The sequence below is a fragment of the Hyperoodon ampullatus genome, assembly GCF_949752795.1.
Source record: "Hyperoodon ampullatus genome assembly, chromosome: 9".
In the NCBI taxonomy this organism is placed as follows: Eukaryota; Metazoa; Chordata; class Mammalia; order Artiodactyla; family Ziphiidae; genus Hyperoodon; species Hyperoodon ampullatus.
This window is the reverse complement of record NC_136922.1, coordinates 54,279,647-54,300,296: the sequence shown is the minus strand read 5'-3', so window position 1 is coordinate 54,300,296 and position 20,650 is coordinate 54,279,647. Positions and strand designations below refer to the sequence as shown.

The 20,650-nt window shown below is 39.9% G+C and overlaps 1 protein-coding gene across 2 annotated transcripts in view; it reads left to right on the top strand.

Moving 5' to 3' along the window:
- The window catches only part of CDK14 (cyclin dependent kinase 14), a gene marked incomplete at both ends in the record, with an annotated part of 523,336 nt that overhangs the window by 93,315 nt on the left and 409,371 nt on the right, over positions 1–20,650 (top strand). The window lies entirely within an intron of this gene.

Genomic DNA, 20,650 nt, shown 5'->3' with positions numbered 1-20,650 from the left:
CCATAGGTAAACTTTGTCTGTCTGATGGCGTAAGTACTATGGGGAGAAATAAAGCAAGGGAGTACATAGGAAAGGTGGTAATTTTAATTAGGATGGTCGAAGAAGGGCTTAACAGAAAATGTGACTTTTTTTTTTTTGCGGTACACGGGCCTCTCACTGCTGTGGCCTCTCCCGTTGTGGAGCACAGGCTCCGGACGCGCAGGCTCAGCGGCCATGGCTCGTGGGCCCAGCCGCTCCGCAGCATGCGGGATCCTCCCAGACCGGGGCACGAACCCGCATCCCCTGCCTCGGCAGGCAGACTCTCAACCACTGCGCCACCAGGGAAGCCCGAAAATGTGACTTGAGCATAGACTTGGAGCCATGAGAGACACAGCCATGTGGATACATGGGGAAAGAGTATTTCAGGTAGAGAGAACATCAGGGAGGTCGTTGTGGGTGGAACAGCATGAACGAAGGGGAGAGTAGTAGGAATGAGATCAGAAAAATAAGCAACATTGTATAGAGCCTTGTAGGCCGCTGTAAAACTGACTTTTACCCTTAATGAAATGGAAAACGATTGGAAGTTTTTGAGCAGGGTAAAGTGATTTGGCTTCCATTTTAAAAGAATCACTTCATGAGCTATTCTGAGAAAAGACGGTAGGGAGCAACAGGAGCCTGGTTGAGAGGCCCCTGTAGTAATCTGTTAAAATGATGGTGGATCACATCACCATCCAACTAGGGTGGCTGCTCTGAAGATATTGAGAAGCGGTTGGAGTCTTGATTTTAGATGTAGAGTCAACAGCATTTGCTAACAGATTGTATATCAAATTAGAATTATCAAAGCTTTAGGTCTGAACAGCTTGAACAATGGAATAACTATTAACGGACCTTTTGGAAAACTGTTGGAGGAGAGTCTGTTTTAGGATTGTTGTGGGGCAGGGGCTCAGCATTTTAGTGTCAGATGTGTTGAGTTTGATGGGAGAGGTGCAGGTTTCTGTGTATAATCCCATAGCACATGTGTTGTTACACTTACAGGTATTAAAAAATAAAGGAAAGTGTGATACAGTGTGCTCCAATTTGAGAAATATATGCATCTTACATTTGGAATTATCTTAAAGATTTAAAGCTTCACTTGATTGCAGATATTTAGGAAGTCATATTTCTTCTGGTTTGCTTCCTTATATCATTGTTCCAACACTTCCTTTTTTGTAAGCCAAGAGTGTATGTTTTTGTTTGTGTGGTTTTAGACAAATATACCCAAACATTCCACTGCATATTTATCTTTCACGGACTTATCTTTCAAGTATAATCTACATTGGATAGCTGTGTGTTTATCCCCAAACGATGCCACAATTGTTCAAATATTTTTGGAATTCTGTTCTTATATTAATTCACAACTAGCTTATAAACCACTCAGGAAAATTAGTCTTTTAAAGAGAGTTTCAATTTTTGGACATTGACTTTCATTCAACCTCTGCTTTGGCACATTGTACATTGATACTCCTTACGAGCCGACAACTTTTCATGTGCCAAGTTTAGTCTTAAACTCATCAGTAGCCTAATGATGTGCACAGATGAGCCTGCATGAGACTCTGCCTTCTGGAGCCTGTGCTGGGGAAGGTGCTGGGCCCTTCCTGCCCTCTGCCTCATGCCCCAGGACTGCTGGGCACCAGGACTATTCTCATCTCTGGGGCCAAGGATAGAGGGGGTCTGCAGGAACTGTTACTCGGCATTTAGTACCTTCTTATTTCTCTGAAGTGGATATTATATATTAAAAATCTATTTACTCCCAATAGATTCTTTTAAAGTAAATGAGGCATATTGCTACGTTTGTATGATTCTTTAATTATATAGTATCATCTTGGTGGAATCCTTGCCACAAATTTTTTTTGTTTCCTATATCAGGATTTAGTTAACAATTCTCGTGAAAATAATGGCTTTATTTAAAAAATCTTTATAGACACTAAATCATATCACTTATCATGGCTGCTAAAAAGCCTAGTCAAATTTGTCATCTAGAAAATGTGAAATACTTTTCCTCTGACTTAATTTTCTCATGCACTTATTTTTCAATTTAATTTTATTTTTTAATTGTGGTATAAAAAAACACATAACATAAAACTTAACCATCGTAACTTTTTTTAAGTGTAGTCCAGTTGTGTTATCTCTATTCACATTGCTGTGCAAAGGATCTCTAGAACTTTTTCAAATTGCAAAACAGAAACTCTCATCTGTTGAACAATTTCCATTTCCCCCTCCCTCTCATCCACTTAGTTTTAAGGATTACTTAAAAAAAAATCTAACACATGTACACAGAGCATTAACATGTGTGAAATCATACATACTAAATATTAGATGACTGTGAAAAAAGACAGTAATTTCCTATTTTCCATGTATAGGTATATTCCATATATCTATAGCTTCCTGTCTTCCTCTACTAGTTCTTAATCTATGTAGACAATTAAATTCAACACTTTTTATGTTGTTTCTCAAGTATTTTTAGCTTATATCACCATTCTTATTTAAATAATTAGTGTATATTTTCATTATGAAGACTACATTAGTATTTACTATCCAGTGCAATGGTAGACTGTGATATGTTGCCATTCTTGTACAACTCTTTGTTTCAATTTGAGTTAATAATTAAGACTCTGTTGCCCATTTGGTTACTTTTCTAAATCCCTACCCTTCTTTTTTCCCATCAAATGTGATGGCAGTCTTTTAAATGATTAAATGCTTTTGGGGACCTCTGTCTCATAGCTCCCACTTTTCTTGCACCAGGCTAGATGCCTTATTCCTTAGATCAGAAGAATATTCATTATTCTAGGACTTCCTTCAGTGCTCTGTCAGGTTGGATTGCCTGAATCAAGATTCCATGCCTTGTGCTTTCTTGTTTGATAGAACACTAAATCAGTAGTTTCCTAAGGAAAGGAATATCGGATGCTAATTTTTTGTTCCTTAAATGACTAAAGCTACCCTTATTTATGTTCTCACACTTAAATGATAGTTTGGCTGGAAATAGAATTGTACGTTGAAAGTATTTTTTTCCTATGGAATTTAAAAATCATTGTTCTATATTGTCTTCCAGATTCCATTTTTACTTTCAAAACTCTTTGCCATTATGATTACTAATTAGATATGTATATATGTATTTTACATTTTCTTTTCTTTGGATGCTCTTGGAGTCTTTTGTATATTATTATTTCTGGTATGGTACAATTTCATAGTAATTTTCCTTATCATAGGTCTCTTTTTGTTTCATTTGTTCTGCTGAACACTTGGTGAGCTCTTTGAATCTGGAGACTTATAATAACATTTGGCTCTGGGATGAATCTGGAGACTTCTGGGAATTTTTTGGTTTTATTACTTTGCTAATCACCTCTCTTCAATATTCCCTATAATTTTTTTCCTTTTTTTAAGAAATAAAATTATTTATTTATCTGTTTATTTATTTATGGCTGTGTTGGGTCTTCGCTGCTGCGTGAGGGCTTTCTCTAGTTTTGGTGAGTGGGGTCTACTCTTTGTTGCGGGGCGCTGGCTTCTCATTGAGGTAGCTTCTCTTGTTGCAGAGCACGGGCTCTAGGCGCACGGGCTTCAGTAGTTGTGGCTTGTGGGCTCCAGAGCACAGGCTCAGTAGTTGTGGTGCACGGGCTTAGTTGCTCCGCGGCATGTGGGATCTCCCTGGACCAGGGCTCGAACCCATGTCCCCTGCATTGGCAGGTGGATTCTTAACTCCTGCACCACCAGGGAAGTCGCATTTCCGATAATTTCTGAACTCCTGTTAGTTAGAATTTTGGGTCTACTGGATTATAGGATTGGTATTCTAATATCCTTATTTGTTCACTTGCATTTCCCATTCTTTGGTCTTTTGTTTCTATTTTCTAGGAGATTTTCTTGACTTAGTTTTCCAACACCTTGTTTTAAATTTTTTTGTTTTTTTAACATCTTCATTATAATGGTGTGTTAGTTTCTGCTTTATAACAAAGTGAATCAGCTATACATAGACATTTATCCTCATATCTCCTCCCTCTTGCGTCTCCCTCCCACCCTCCCTATCCAACCCCTCTAGGTGGTCACAAAGCACAGAGCTGATTTCCCTGTGCTATGTGACTGCTTCCCACTAGCTATCTGTTTAACCTTTGGTAGTATATATAAGACCATGCCACTCTGTCACTTCGTCTCAGCTTACCCTTCCCCCTCCCCGTGTCCTCAAGTCCATTCTCTACGTCTGAGTCTTTATTCCTGTCCTGCGCCTAGGTTCTTCAGAACCATTTTTTTTTTTAGACTCTCTCTCTCTCTCTCTGTCTATATATATATATATATATATATAGGTTAGCATACGGTATTTGTTTTTCTCTTTTTGACTTACTTCACTCTGTATGACAGACTCTAGGTCCATCCACATCACTACACATAACTCAATTTTGTTTCTTTTTATGGCTGGGTTATATTCCATTGTATATATGTGCCACATCTTCTTTATCCATTCATCTGATGATGGACACTTAGGTTGCTTCCATATCCTGGCTATTGTAAATAGAGCTGCAGTGAACATTGTGCTACATGACTCTCTTTTTTTTTTTTTTTTTTTTGGCGCTACGTGGGCCTCTCACTGCTGTGGCCTCTCCCGTTGTGGAGCACAGGCTCTGGACGTGCAGGCTCAGCGGCCATGGCCCACGGGCCCAGCCTCTCCGCGGCATGTGGGATCTTCCCGGACTGGGGCATGAACCCGTGTCCCCTGCATCGGCAGGCGGACTCTCAACCACTGCGCCACCAGGGAAGCCCAACATGGCTCTTTCTGAATTATAGTTTTCTCAGGGTATATGTCCAGTAGTGGGATTGCTGGGTCGTATGGTAGTTGTATTTTTAGTGTTTTAAGGAACCTCCATACTCCTCTCCGTAGTGGCTGTATCAATTTACATTCCCACCAGCAGTGCAAGAGGATTCCCTTTTCTCCACACCCTCTCCAGCATTATTGCTTGTAGATTTTTTTTTTTTTTTTTTTTTTTTTTGCGGTACGCGGGTCTCTCACTGCTGTGGCCTCTCCCATTGTGGAGCACAGGCTCCGGACGCGCAGGCTCAGCGGCCATGGCTCACGGGCCTAGCCACTCCGCGGCATGTGGGATCTTCCCAGACCGGGGCACGAACCCGTGTCCCCTGCATTGGCAGGCAGATTCTCAACCACTGCGCTACCAGGGAAGCCCGCTTGTAGATTTTTTGATGATGGCCATTCTGACTGGTGTGAGGTGATACCTTATTGTAGTTTTGATTTGCATTTCTCTAATGATTAGTGACGTTGAGCATCCTTTCATGCATTTGTTGGCAGTCTGTGTATCTTGTTTGGAGAAATGTCTATTTAGGTCTTCTGCCCATTTTTGGATTGGGTTGTTGTTTTGATATTGAGCTGCATGGGCTGCTTGTAAATTTTGGAGATTAATCCTTTGTCAGTTGCTTCATTTGCAAATATTTTCTCCCATTCTGAGGGTTGTCTTTTTGTCTTGTTTATGGTTTCCTTTGCTGTGAACAACCTTTTAAGTTTCATTAGGTCCCATTTGTTTATTTTTATTTCCATTTCTCTAGGAGGTGGATCAAAAAGGATCTTGTTTGATTTATGTCATAGAGTGTTCTGCCTATGTTTTCCTCTAGGAGTTTTAGAGTGTCTGGCCTTACATTTAGTTCTTTAATCCATTTTGAGTTTATTTTTGTGTTTGGTGTTGGGGAGTGTTCTAACTTCATTCTTTTACATGTAGCTGTCTAGTTTTCCCAGCACCACTTATTGAAGAGGCTGTCTTTTCTCCATTGTATTCTTGCCTCCTTTATGAAAATAAGGTGACCGTATATGCGTGGGCTTATCTCTGGGCTTGGTATCCTGTTCCATTGATATATATTTCTGTTTTTGTGCTAGTAGCATACTGTCTTGATTACTGTAGCTTTGTAGTGTAGTCTGAAGTCCAGGAGCCTGATTCCTCCAGCTCCATTTTTCTTTCGCAAGATTGCTTTGGCTATTCAGGGTCTTTTGTGTTTCCATTCTAACTGTGAAATTTTTTGTTCTAGTTCTGTGAAAAATGCCAGTGGTAGTCTGATAGGGATTGCATTGAGTCTGTAGATTGCTTTGGGTAGTAGAGTCATTTTCACAATGTGGCTTCTTCCAATCCAAGAACATGGTATATCTCTCCATCTGTTTGTATCATCTTTAATTTCTTTCTTCCGTGTCTTATAGTTTTCTGCATACAGGTCTTTTGTCCCCTTAGGTAGGTTTATTCCTAGGTATTTTATTCTTTTTGTTGCAGTGGTAAATGGGAGTGTTTCCTTAATTTCTCTTACAGATTTTTCATCATTAGTGTATAGGAATCAAGAGATTTCTGTGCATTAATTTTGTATCCTGCTACTTCACTAAATTCGTTGATTAGGTTCAGTAGTTTTCTGGTAGCATCTTTAGGATTCTCTATGTATAGGATCATGTCATCTGCAAACAGTGACAGTTTTGCTTCTTGTTTTCCAATTTGGATTCCTTTTATTTCTTTTTCTTCTCTGATTGCTGTGGCTAAAACTTCCAAAACTATGTTGAATAATAGTGGTGAATGTGGACAACCTAGTCTTGTTCCTGATCTTAGAGGAAATGGTTTCAGTTTTTCAACATTGAGAAAGATGTTGGCTGTGGGGTAAGTTCCCTCTATGCCTATTCTCTGGAGGGTTTTTATCGTAAATGAGTCTTGAATTTTGTTGAAAGCCTTTTCTGCATGTTTGATATGATCATATGGTTTTTATCCTTCAATTAGTTAATATGGTATATCACACTGATTGATTTGCATATATTGAAGAATCCTTGCATTCCTGGAATAAACCCCACTTGAACATGGTGTATGATCCTTTTAATATGCTGCTGGATTGTGTTTGCTAGGCTTTTGTTGAGCATTTTACACCTATGTTCAGCAGTGATAATTGACCTGTAGTTTTCTTTCTTTGTGACAACTTGTCTGGTTTTGGTATCAGGGTGATGTGGCCTTGTAGAATGAGTTTGCGAGTGTTCCTCCCTCTCCTATATTTTGGAAGAGTTTGAGAAGCATGGGTGTCATCTCTTCTCTAAAGTTTGATTGAATTCGCTGTGAAGCCATCTGGTCCTGGGCCTTTGTTTGCTGGAAGATTTTTAATCACAGTTTCAATTTCAGTTCTTGTGATTGGTCTGTTTATACTTTTGATTTTTTCCTGGTTCAGTATCAGAAGGTTGTGCTTTTCTAAGAATTTGCCCATTTCTTCCAGGTTGTCCATTTTATTGGCATAGAGTTGCTTGTAGTAATCTCTCATGATCCTTTGTATTTCTGCAGTGTCAGTTGTTACTTCTCCTTTTTCATTTCTAATTCTGTTGATTTGCGAATTCTCCCTTTTTTTCTTGATGAGTCTGGCTAATGGTTTATGAATTTTGTTTATCTTCTCAAAGAACCAGCTTTTAGTTTTATTGATCTTTGCTATTGTTTCTTTGATTTCTTTTTCATTTATTTCTGATCTGATCTTTATGATTTCTTTCCTTCTGCTAACTTTGGGGGTTTTTTTGTTCTTCCTTCTCTAATTGCTTTAGGTGTAAGTTTAGATTGTTCATTTGAGATGTTTCTTGTTTCTTGAGGTATGATTGTATTGCTATAAACTTCCCTCTTAGAACTGCTTTTGCTGCATTCCATAGGTTTTGGGTCATTGTGTTTTAATTGTCATTTGTTTCTAGGTATTTTTTGATTTCCTCTTTGATTTCTTCAGTGATCTCTTGGTTTTTAAATAGTGTAGTGTTTAGACTCCATGTGTTTGTATTTTTTACAGATTTTTTCCTGTAATTGATATGTAGTGTCATAGTGTTGTGGTTGTAAAAGATACGTGATGTGATTTCAGTTTTCTTAAATTTACCAGGGCTTGATTTGTGACCCAAGATATGGTCTATCCTGGACAATTTTCCATGAACACTTGAGAAGAAAGTGCATTCTGTCATTTTTGGATGGAATGTCCTATAAATATCAATTAAGTCCATCTTGTTTAACATATCATTTAAAGCTTGTGTTTCCTTATTTATTTTCATTTTGGATGATCTGTCCATTGGTGAAAGTGGGGTGTTAAAGTCCCCTCCTATGACTGTGTTACTATTGATTTCCCCTTTTATGGCTGTTAGCATTTGCGTTATGTATTGAGGCGCTCCTATGTTGGGTGCATAAATATTTACAATTGTTATACCTTCTTGGATTGATCCCGTGATCATCATGTAGTGTCCTTCTTTGTCTCTTGTAATAGTCTTTATTTTAACGTCTATTTTGTCTGACATGGGAATTGCTACTGCCGCTTTCTTTTGACTTACATTTGCACGGAAAATCTTTTTCCATCCCTCACTTTCAGTCTGTATGTGTCCCTAGATCTGAAGTGGGTCTCTTGTAGACAGCATATATATGGGTGTTGTTTTTGTATCCATTCAGGCAGTCTGTATCTTTTGGCTGGAGCATTTAATCCATTTACATTTACGGTAATTATCAATATGTATGTTCCTATTACCATTTTCTTAATTGTTTTGAGCTTGTTATTGTAGGGCTTTTCCTTTTCCTGTGTTTCCTGCCTAGAGAAGTTCCATTAGCATTTGTTGTAAAGCTGGTTTGGTGGTGCTGAATTCTTTTAGCTTTTGCTTGTCTATAAAGGTTTTAATTTCTCCGTCAAATCTGAACGAGATCCTTGGTGGGTAGAGTAATCTTGGTTTTAGGTTTTTCCCTTTCATCACTTTAAATATGTGCTGCCACTCCCTTCTGGCCTGTAGAGTTTCTGCTGAAAGATCAGCTCTTAACCTTATGGGGATTCCCTTGTATGTTATTTGTTGTTTTTCCCTTGCTGCTTTTAATATTTTTTTCTTTGTGTTTAATTTTTGATAGCTTGATTAATATGTACTTTGGCGTGTTTCTCCTTGGATTTATCCTGTATGGGACTCTCTGCACTTCCTGGACTTCATTGACTATTTCCTTACCCATATTAAGGAAGTTTTCAAGTATAATCTCTTCAAATATTTTCTCAGTCCCTTTCGTTTTCTCTTCTTCTTCTGGGACCCCTATAATTTGAATGTTGGTGTGTTTAATGTTGTCACAGAGGTCTCTAAGACTGTCCTCAATTCATTTCATTCTTTTTCCTTTATTCTGCTCTGCAGTAGTTATTTCCACTCTTTTATCTTCCAGGTCACTTATCCGTTCTTCTGCCTCAGTTATTCTGCTATTGATTCCTTCTAGAGAATTTTTCATTTCTTTTATTGTGGTGTTCATCACTGTTTGTTTGCTCTTTAGTTCTTCTAGGTCCTTGTTAAATATTTCTTGTATTTTCTCCATTCTATTTCCAAGATTTTGGATCATTTTTACTATCATTACTCTGAATTCTTTTTCTGGTAGACTGTCTATTTCCTCTTCATTTGTTTAGTGTGGTGGTTTACCTTGCTCTTTCATCTGCTGTGTGTTTCTCTGTCTTCTCATTTTGCTTAACTTACTGTGTTTGGGATTTCCTTTTTGCAGGCTGCAGTTTCATAGTTCCCGTTGTTTTTGGTGTCTTCCCCCTGTGGGTGAGGTTTGTTCAGTGGCTTGCATAGGCTTCCTGGTGGAGTGTACTAGTGCCTGCGTTCTGGTGGATCAGGCTGGATCTTGTCTTTCTGGTGGGCAGGACCACGTCCAGTGGTGTGTTTTGGGGTGCCTATGACCTTATTATGATTTTAGGCAGCCTCTCTGGTAATGGATGGAGTTGTGTTCCTGTCTTGCTAGTTGTTTGGTATAGGGTGTCCAGCAGTGCAGCTTGCTGGTCATTGAGTGGAGCTGGGTCTTAGGTTCAGATGGAGATCTCTGGGAGAGCTTTTGCCGTTTGATATTATGTGGAGCCAGGAGGTCTCTGGTGGACCAATGTCCTGAACTCGGCTCTCCCACCTCAGGGGCACAGCCCTGACACCCAGCCGGAGCACCGAGACCCTCTCAGCCACACGGCTTGGCGGAGGGAGCCAGCACCAAGCGAGTGTGAGGCAAACTTCACCGCCACTTCCCCCCCCTTCAGCTTGGAGCCCAGCTCCCAGTTCCCAGGCTGGACCACCCCCCACCGACATCCCCGCCTAGCACCGCTCCTGCCCCCGGGCCGGCTGGACATACTCTTGCTTTAAATTTTTAATTATTTATTATATTTTTAATGTCAGAGATATCTTTCTTTGTCACTGATGAGTTCTTCTGCATAGCATTGTTCTTATTATGTGATTTCTTCTTTCTCTGAAGATACTAATTTTACGTTCTTTTTTTGGGAGTCTGTGTTTGGATTATTCTCTAGGGGATATTAAATATAATTGTTTATTTTTAAATTTTTATTATTTTTTTAATTTTTTTTATTAGTTTCTGCTTTATAACAAAGTGAGTCAGTCATACTAAATATAATTATTTAAATAAAAAGTTTCTCTTTGCTTTTTTTTTTTTTTGTGGTACGCGGGCCTCTCGCTGTTGTGGCCTCTCCCGTTGTGGAGCACAGGCTCCAGACGTGCAGGCTCAGCGGCCATGGCTCACGGGCCCAGCCGCTCCACGGCATGTGGGATCCTCCCGGACCGGGGCACGAACCCGCGTCTCCTGAATCGGCAGGCGGACTCTCAACTGCTGCGCCACCAGGGAAGCCCCTGTCTTTGCTTTTAAAGTATTCTTCTGTCTTTGCAATGTGTTTGTTATATCCACACCCCTTATTTTCTGTTTATTTTTGTACGTTGCCTTTATACATTGGAGGCTGTTCTTAAATGTATAGTTATCATTCTATATCTAGTGTATTTTATTTTATTTTATTTATCTATTTTTGGCTGCATTGAGTCTTCATTGCTGTGCATGGGTTTCCTCTAGTTGTGGCTAGATAGTAATGGGGGATACTCTTCGTTGCAGTACATGGGCTTCTCATTGTGGTGACTTCCTTTGTTGTAGAGCACAGGCTCTAGGCGCTCAGGCTTCTGTAGTTGTGGCACGTGGGTTCAGTAGTTGTGGCTCGTGGGCTCTGGAGTGCAGGCTCAGTAGTTGTGGCACATGGGCTTAGTTGTTTTGCGGCATGTGGGATATTCCAGGACCAGGGCTTGAACCTGTGTCTCCTGCTTTGGCAGGTGGATTCTTAACCCCTGCACCACCAGCGAAGTCCTCAGGTGTTTTTCGTTTTTTTGGTTTTTTTTGCGGTACGCGGGCCTCTCACTGTTGTGGCCTCTCCCATTGCGGAGCACAGGCTCTGGACGCGCAGGCTCAGCGGCCATGGCTCACGGGCCTAGCCGCTCTGCGGCATGTGGGATCTTCCCGGACCGGGGCACGAACCCGTGTCCCCTGCATCGGCAGGCGGACTCTCAACCACTGCGCCACCAGGGAAGCCCCTCAGGTGTTTTTTAAGAGTGAGTCCTGACATGACTAGCGCCCCTCTTTTTGCGTACAGCTTATTGGCAGGTCGTTTTGGCTGGTGATGAAGTGGCAAGCAAGGTGCTTCATCAGAGGACTCATAAATGTCAGTATGTAAAGCCTCTTTTTTCTTAGAAAGGTTTAATTTTTCTAGAGGAGACTCTTAACTTCTTAGATGGGGAAATTGGGCCTTATGTGTTGAAGCAGATCAAAGGAGTTGATCTGAGAGTTCTAGTGTTTTTCCATTTGCAAATTTTCACTCAGTCCCTCTTTGTTCAGTGCTGATTCTCAATCCTCTTTCCCTTGATGATATCTCTGATCTTCAAGCCTGTAAAGGTTATTTTCTCCAGAGAATAAGCTGGCTGCACTGACTAAGGGTGAGGCCTGGGGTTTCATGTGCTCCATAGGGGGACTTTACCCAGCCCTCCTGCTTACACTTCTGCTCCCCACTCTGTCTTTGGTTAACCTGGCCTGTCAGAGTTTTTTGTGTGAATTGGCTCACATCTCACTGGTATCCCCCTGACAGGCACTTGACCAGCAGCTTTCTAAGCTCTGTCAAACCCGTAATTGTTTCTCTGGCATTTTTTAATGTTTTTGACTTTCTCTTTGTCCTAGTGGGTGTACATACTTTCTCTTCCTTTACTGGCATGTATTTTGAGAGGGAGAGAAGACAGAAGGTCTGGGTGGCTAATCTGCCATGTTTTATCAGATGTCCTACTCAGCTATTAAAATTTTTATTTTATCTTGCTATATTCTAAGTATTTTACTATCTACCTTAAAAACCATTTCTGGAATACAGCTGGGTACAAAATGCTTCAAAAGCTCCTTTTAAAGGATAGTGCTGTGAGTGGGTATGAAACTTCAAGATGCAATAGAACAGAGAATTGAGAGTTCCATGAAACCTTAATATAGTGATATATAGTGAATAGAATTTAGTATAATTAAAGACAACCTTTGTAGTTTTAGTTGTCTGAAGTATGTTATCACCATTCCTTCTACCCAGGCTATCTTCAGGAAAAAAAAAAAAAAAGGAAAAAAATGCCAAAGAATAATAGAGTATGCCTCTCAGGCACATTTTGTTTCCATTGCTCCCTCTCTTTCCCTGCTTTGTGAGTACTTTAGAGATGTGGGGCTTTTGACAAATAGCTGTGTGATTTTTTTGCTGACCACTATAATTTTTTCTATTACTAAAAATAGATTGTAAAATAGAAAGAATTCAGGTTTTATAGTTTCTAGGTCTGATCTGTATGTATTTTTCTTTCTGACAGAACTATTCCGTGAAAGTTCACAGTGATGAATTATGACCCTCTTAATTTTCAGAGATAAATTTAATCTTTGGTGTCATGTGACTTAAATTTAGGTAGGCAAGTGAAATTGTACAAGAACTATTTTATATTTGTGTTTTCTCAAATAGGGTAACTGAGGTTATCTACTTATATGGAGTCTAATAATAAATAGACCAAATCCTCCTTATATTTGTTTTCTATACATTATGTAGATTTAGTACATTTTTGTCTACATCTCCTAAACAGGGAGTAATGCATTTATTTAAGAGCAGTTTCCTTGCTGGAGTGTATTTCTTATAATGATATCTAGATGTAAAACATTTTATTTGAAGGTTAATTAGCTTTTGAGCACATTGTAATTGGATTTTCCATCTCACTGCATAGTGTATTGGTGAAAGTTCAGTATTTGGCCAGAGGTATTTTTATTTTTATTTTATGTAATAAATACATATATAGTGTTACCAAAGTTCAAGGCATTATTCTAAGTTCTTTACAAAGATCAACTAATTTAATTCTTACAACAGTTGTCTGAAGTTGGTACTGTTATTATCTCCATTTTCTGCTTAGGAAATCTCAGAGAGGTGAAGGAACTTGTTGGAAGTCACACAGCTGGTAAACGAGAGTCATGATGTGAACCCAGGCAGTCTAGTTCCTGAGTCCACGGTCTTGACCACTATGAAATAAAATAGTAACTTATGCCAGAATGATCACTCTGTGTCAACATAAAGCTGTTACGGCTCCCTTTCAAGTCTTTATTTGAACCATGATATTCATTAAGGAACTTGTGGAGTAACCGTAAGATTCCAAGTAAATAAAAGTCTACCAAAACAAAACAAAACAAAACAAAAAAACTCCAAACCTATTGACTGTCTTGGTGCTAGTACAACAAAAATTACAAAGAACCATGTCAGACTTTACATTTAATGATCCTGAAAGAGGAAAGCATGAACCTGTCTAAACTATTTATATCTATAAAACCTCTCTGGAGGTAGGAGGGGTATAGAGCAGGTACTACTCAGCAGTTCTACTGTGATTTCAACTAGTACTCATGGAGACAGGACTCCTTCTCAGTAATCATTGAGACCCTTTGGATATCTTAAAAGCAGACAGAACCAAATCTGGTTTGGTCGTAACCTGGCAGATTTTATTATCCCTCCATAGGCAGTGAACCACACAGAAGGCAGGAGGTGTGACACCTTAAATATCTCAAAGGTATTTATTGTTGACCAAAACCTAATGGGTTCCTTCAGCACAGGGTTACACCCTACTCTCTCTGTAACCATCCGCATTGTCTGACTAGGAGAGAATGGATTGAACAGCACATTTTTCAGAAGTGATAAAAGAAACTTTCATGCCTTCAACTTGGAATAATATTCTTATTTTCTCTTTGTGAGGTCCTAATATGTGCACATAGGCATTAGACTTTGATAGCATGATGGTGGATCCTTCCCGCGTTTGTAGGGCTGCAGTAGATATCAGGATTACTCAGATCTTGTATCAACCTGGAGAAAACCAAAAAGCATTCTAGGCAATGAGGGAATGCAGATTATCTGGTCCCTGCGTTAGAAGATAAGAGTATGTTGGATTGAAGACTCTCCACAATTTAATCCCAGAGCAGCTATAGCTACAAGTTCACAGGGCTCAGACAGAAGTACAGAATACCCCTGTTTGTGTCTAAAGCCAGCATGGCGCCCACTATGTGCTGTGTTAAGGAGAGCCTAACATGATCATGAAAGATCGCACCATCAAGATACTCATAGGAAAGAACAGAATATGAAAAATAGTATGAGATTAAGTGTTTTATAATAAAAACTAGGTATGTTTAGGTAAATACTACTTTCCAGTTACCCACAAATTCAGAATCCTGGGAGGTTTGGAGTATAAGGAATGATTTGGCCTGCAGGCTTTGGCATCAGCCGACTCAGGCTTGAATCCTGGCTCCACCACTTAATGTGACCTTGGACATGCTGCTCGACCTCTCTAAGCTTCATTTTTCTCGTCTGTAAAATGGGGAGAATAATAGTATCGACCTCCTAGGATGTCAATATAATTAAATGAGATAATATGAATAAGCATTTAGTACAATGACTGACACATTGAAGCACAGTACATTTTAGTGATAATAGTGTTAGCTGCAATCATCATAATCAGCAGCAGCAACATCTCCCTCTCCTTCACATACTCACCCTGTTGATTTCATTTGCAAGTGTTTCTCAAATTTCTTTTCTCCCCTGTCACCTCAGTCTTAGTTTTCATCTCTCACCCATACTGCTGCAGTAATGTCTTGTCTGGCTTCAGTGACTCATTCCGTACCTCTGAAATCCATCCGCAAAATTCTAGCTAGTAATCACTTTAAAACTCAAATGTGACATTGCCCCTCACTGCTAAATCCCTTTCAGTGTTTTTTATAGCCTTCAAGATAAAGGTGATCTTTCTCATAGTTGCAGGAGGAGAGTCTCTCCTTAGGTTTAAGCCCCAGGTGGTTATTTTCAGCTATTACAGACTGCCATTCACAGTCTTGGAGAAAGGGACAAAGGGTTCTGCTTCCTTGATACATTTTAGATCATAAAGTCAACCACTGAGCACTCCTCATTGCTACATTTTCCAGTCTTATGAAGGAGAGATAATGATCTTGATACCTCCTCCCTGCTCATGGTCATACAGCTCTTTAGCCAAGTCAATAAGCATTTATGGACTATTGGCCGTGAATTTCACAAATTAGACTAGGCTTGTTCTCTCTGAATCTCAGTCTGATGCCCTTTTCATTTAAATAATTTTGGAATTTACTGTGGGTTGGAAATTTTATTGGAATGTTATAGCACGTACAGTGTATGTACTAGTTATTTTTATCTTATTTTGACTCCACCAGCATTTCTATATATCTCTTTTGACAATATAGGAAATTTGGGATGAAGGCTGGTAATCAGAATTGGCTTCCCAGCAGTACGGGGGTCTCCCTTGAGATCAGGAGGGGCTCCTACATTCATAGGATTATTTTATATTTTCTTTGTTTCACTCGTGTGAACTCTAAAGTTATAGATCTGATATCTTTGTAGACACAAACCCAAGTTTCATTTTCTACCTTATATAATAGCACAGACTTGCATTTTTCATTATATTTTGCATAGAGGTCACTGCACTGTTATGATGTGAAAGAAAAACTGCTTTAAATTCAAGGCCTTTTTTCTATCAAGTTAAAAAAAAATTCTCCCCAGAGAGAAGCATTTTGCCAGCAGGGTTCTACAGCTTGTGGGGTGTACTAGGAAAGGGTTCATGAAAATGTGAAGCACGTGAAGGAAAGAATAGTTCATTTAGCCTGTGTGTGAAAAGCCAGATTTCTTTTTCTTGCTATTATAGGAAGTATTTCAGATTTTGTACATATTTGCTTTTTTCCATTTTGAAATGGTTGCTCTGTGTCTTCTTGCCAAAGGTATTTAAAATGTGATGGCTTCTGAGGAATGTAAATATTAAGGTTGATGTCTAAAGGTCATTTTTAAAATTTAAAACGTCCACGCCGCTCCTTCATACTTAAATATTTATGGAACAGAAGTCGTATAAGTTATATAAACTGGTGGTGAGTCCTGGAATAGACCCTCGTCTGTGATGCCCACATAGAGTTGGAGGAAATGGGCCAAGATTAACACCTACACTGTGAGTGTTCCCAGCTGGGGACAGACATGTTTAGGGGTTTCCCCATTCTCCTGTAATTTGAATCTTTGTAGTGAATAGCTATGCAGAGCCGTACACTCATGGTTGTATTGTTGGGAACTTCCAGAAAAGGCTTATTAAGAAAGTGGATGGGGAGGACAGACATTGAGCTAGTTTGCGCTACAGCGTAACTGTGGTGTGTTACTTCTTTGTCCCTAGACTCAATTCAGTGAATGTCCTAGGCACACATGAAGAAGTCCCAGTGAGAGAATATCCACTTGCTCACTGACATTGGGTCCTGTCTTTGTTTATTCTTCCTAATGATTCCCTTTGTAGATTCTCTCTGACTTGGTATTAATCATAAACCTGCTTACTAAGCAGAGAAAAGATATTTAAGCTGGCTCTGATACCATACATTGTTCATTAACTAAGTTATTTTGCTTCCTTGAATATTCTTCTTGAACATTTAAATCAAGGTGCTGTTTTAATCTAAAAAAAAACAGGACTTTTTTTTTTTTTTTTTTGTGGTATGCAGCCTCTCACTGCTGCGGCCTCTCCCGCTGTGGAGCACAGGCTCCGGACGCGCAGGCCCAGCCGCTCCGTGGCATTTGGGATCCTCCCGGACTGGGGCACGAACCCACGTCCCCTGCATAGGCAGGCGGACTCCCAACCACTGCGCCACCAGGGAAGCCCAAAACAGGACTTTTTATATGCCTTTGTCTAGACCAGCGGAGCTCTCTTTTACTTTATTATTTTATTTATTTATTTATTTATTTATGCGGTACGCGGGCCTCTCACTGTTGTGGCCTCTCCCATTGCGGAGCACAGGCTCTGGACGCGCAGGCTCAGCGGCCATGGCTCACGGGCCCAGCCGCTCCGCGGCATGTGTGATCTTCCCAGACCGGGGCACGAACCCGTGTCCCCTGAATCGGCAGGAGGACTTTCAACCACTGCGCCACCAGGGAAGCCCTCTTTTACTTTAATCTGAAGTTTTGTATTGGATAAACTTTAGACTGTTTTGTTATCTGAATGATCAGATGCCAGTTTTTCACGAATTAAAAAAAAGCCACGACTGAATTTTCTTGTTGAATACCCAATCAATATAGTATTAACATTTAGTGTTGTAAGTTAACTGATTCACTGTGTATACATGAGGCTCTGTGTGCATTAAAGACTGTCGTGTAAGTGTTCTTGAATTGGAGAGCTAATTGATTTAAAGTTGAAAATATTCAAATAGGAACGTGCTGAGAAAATGTTTCATTAGGAAAATTAGTTAAAGTTTTGTGATCAAGAAACTATGAATAGGGCTTCCCTGGTGGCGCAGTGGTTGAGAGTCCGCCTGCCGGTGCAGAGGACGTGGGTTCGTGCCCCGGTCTGGGAGGATCCCACATGCCGCGGAGCGGCTGGACCTGTGGGCCATGGCCGCTGAGCCTGCGCGTCCGGAGCCTGTGCCCCGCAACGGGAGAGGCCACAGCAGTGAGAGGCCCGCGTACGGAAAAAAAAAAAAAAAAAGAAACTATGAATACCTTTTAGGTATGAAAAGAAGTTAAGTAATTATTTAAGACTTATGTGGCATGTCTTATTTCTGTGTAGACCTCGAGCAGCAAAATTGCTACCTCAACTAAGAACAGACATGATTATGTGGGTTATATAAACTATGTGACCAGAGTAATTTTTTTCAGATGAAATTCTGATTGCTGTTTCCCTGCTTAATGACTCTCTATTGCCTACAAGATAACACTCGAAACTCAGGCCAGCACATAAGACCCTTCATGATTGCCCTTTGTCTGCTTTCAGCCTTATTCCAAGCCTCATCTTTTACCTACCTTGCTTTCTTCTCCCCCAGCTTTCCCCAGATTTCCTGTAGGGGACTACTTATCTTCCCATAAATATGTTATAATATTTCCTACCTTATTTGTTGCACCCATGCTCTTCTTTCTGTCTAAAAATCCCCTTGCTATCATTATGAGGCTCTAAAAATATAACTTGAAAATATTTAATGGCTCCTTTTGGCATTATACTATATGTATTAAAGTAATAAATAATTGAAATATATATTCTCTACCCCAGTAAGAAATGAGTAAGAGTAAAGAAATGATTCATTCATGTATTCATTCAACAAATATTTTTTGAGCACCTACTATTTGCCAGGCATTGTTCTTGGCCGTGGACATTTAAGAGTGAGCAAATAGAGAAATCCTTGTCACCATGGAACTTTTACTTCAGTGGGGATGAGAAGCAGACAATAAACACCTATAATATAATGGTCAGGCAGAAGTGCAAGGAATATAAACCAAAGAAAACAAGGCAAGGGGAAAGAGCAACATGGAGGGGAGTGTTGGTAAAATGGTCAGGGAAGGTACTTCTGCAGTGATGTTTGAGTGCAGATATGTAAGAAGGGAGGGAGCAAACTGTGGGAGTATCTGGAGGAAAAGAGTGCAGGTCTAGAGGGGCTTAATGTTCTTAAGAAACAAGAAGGAGCATAGATACAGAAAACAAGGGGACTGGTGAGAAAGATAGCACCTTGCTGGTCGTGGTTAGAGTGTAGCATTTTATTCTAAGTCAGAAACTGAGGTTTTCAGCAAGGCAGTGGTATTTTCAGAAACTGATTGCTGTGTGTAGATTGGGGCAGGGAAAAGAGTAGGAGAGTAGCAGCAGAACGACAAGATAGGAAGCTGTTGTGATCATCCAGAGATACATTGTGGCTTGGACTAGGAGGAAAGCAGTGGAGGTGCTGTGAACTGGTTGGATTTGGAATATGTTCTGAAAGTAGACCCAAGAGAACTGGCCATTGGATTGGATGTAGGATATAGGACAGAGCAATCAAGGATTCTCAAGGTTTGGACTAGAGACATCTAGTGTGTTAATGGTAGAGCCTAATGGAGAATGGTGGGGGGAGGAGGAGGGTTGGGAAGGTATGGAATCAGGAATTTGGTTTTGGACTTGTCAAGTTTGAGCTTCTTATCAGATACCTGTAAGGAATTGTCACATAAGTAGTTGGATATATGAGTCTAAGGATGAAGGAAAGGTAGGGCCTGGAGATACAGCTTTGGGAACCCTCAGTGCATTGATGGCATTCAAACCATTTGAGCCATGGCTTTTGAATCACCTAAGGAAGGAGTGTAGACAGAGATGAAAAGAGGTCCAAGGTCCCATTCCTGGGACAACTCCATCTTTAGAGGTTGGGAAGAGAAGCCTCTAGCAAAGGAGACTGAGAAGGCAGAGCCAGTGAGGTAGGAAGAAAACTAGCCTTGGAGCCTAAGTGAAGAGTCCAAGGATGGAGGGGGTGGTCAGGTGTGTCAGTTGCTGCTGAGAGATCCAGGGAAGCACTCATGGAATTGGCAGAGTGAGGCCGTTGCTGACCATTGGTGGAGTGAGAGGACAGAGGCCTGATTCAAGTAAGTTTAAGAATGAAATGATCGTGGCATTTACTTTTGGTGTCAAAAATCATTGCCAGTACTGACGTGTGGTAACTGTTTGCCTTACACACACACACACACACACACACACACACACACACACACATTCTGTTATAAACCTAAAATTAATAAAATGTCATATGTCAATTATATCTCAATTTAAAAAACAAACAAACAAAAAAAGAATGACAGTGAGAAAAGGCCGTGGAGCCAATTAGGATTAACTACTCTTTTTGAGGAATTTTGGTATAAAGGGAACAGAGAAGTGAAAGAGGGAGGGGTTCAGAGATCAAGGGAGATTTAAGGTAGAAGATAACTTTGGGAATAATTACAATTTCATTCCCTCACCTCTTTTGTTAAACAACAAGAAGACATGCGTAGCTGAAGCACTCCTTAGCTTTAATATTTACAGTCCCTATAAACATGACAAAAATTGTCATGGAAAGAGAGAGAGCTTTTTACGTTCTCTATGGTGTTAAAATCTATAATAAAGTATCAGATTTCAGGGCTTTCTTCTGTAACTTTTCAGATGTCAGATGTTATCTTTGAACTGGTATAAAGCTGAACTGCCCTGTGTGAGATTTTCCTGTGAGCCAGAAGTAATTTCAGGATAAAAATTTTAGGACTTCTATGTCTGAAACGAAATTGGTGGCAGTTATAGTAATATTCTAATTCTTTTAGAATACCTACATGGATTAAAAGAATCAAACATTTTCCCAATAAAAAGAAGTGTTGGATGGATGTGCCAATTGTTTAAAAAAAAATTGAGAAGTACTAAATACTTGAAGAAGATTAGCTGATACATGCTACTTGATATTTGTTCTGATAGGAAGGGTTAGTTTTAGTTAAGATATAATTGTGTGGGCAATTAATTTTATCTCACATTTTCACTGTTGGGGGGTGGATCTCTTGGAGAAGAGGTCTTCTT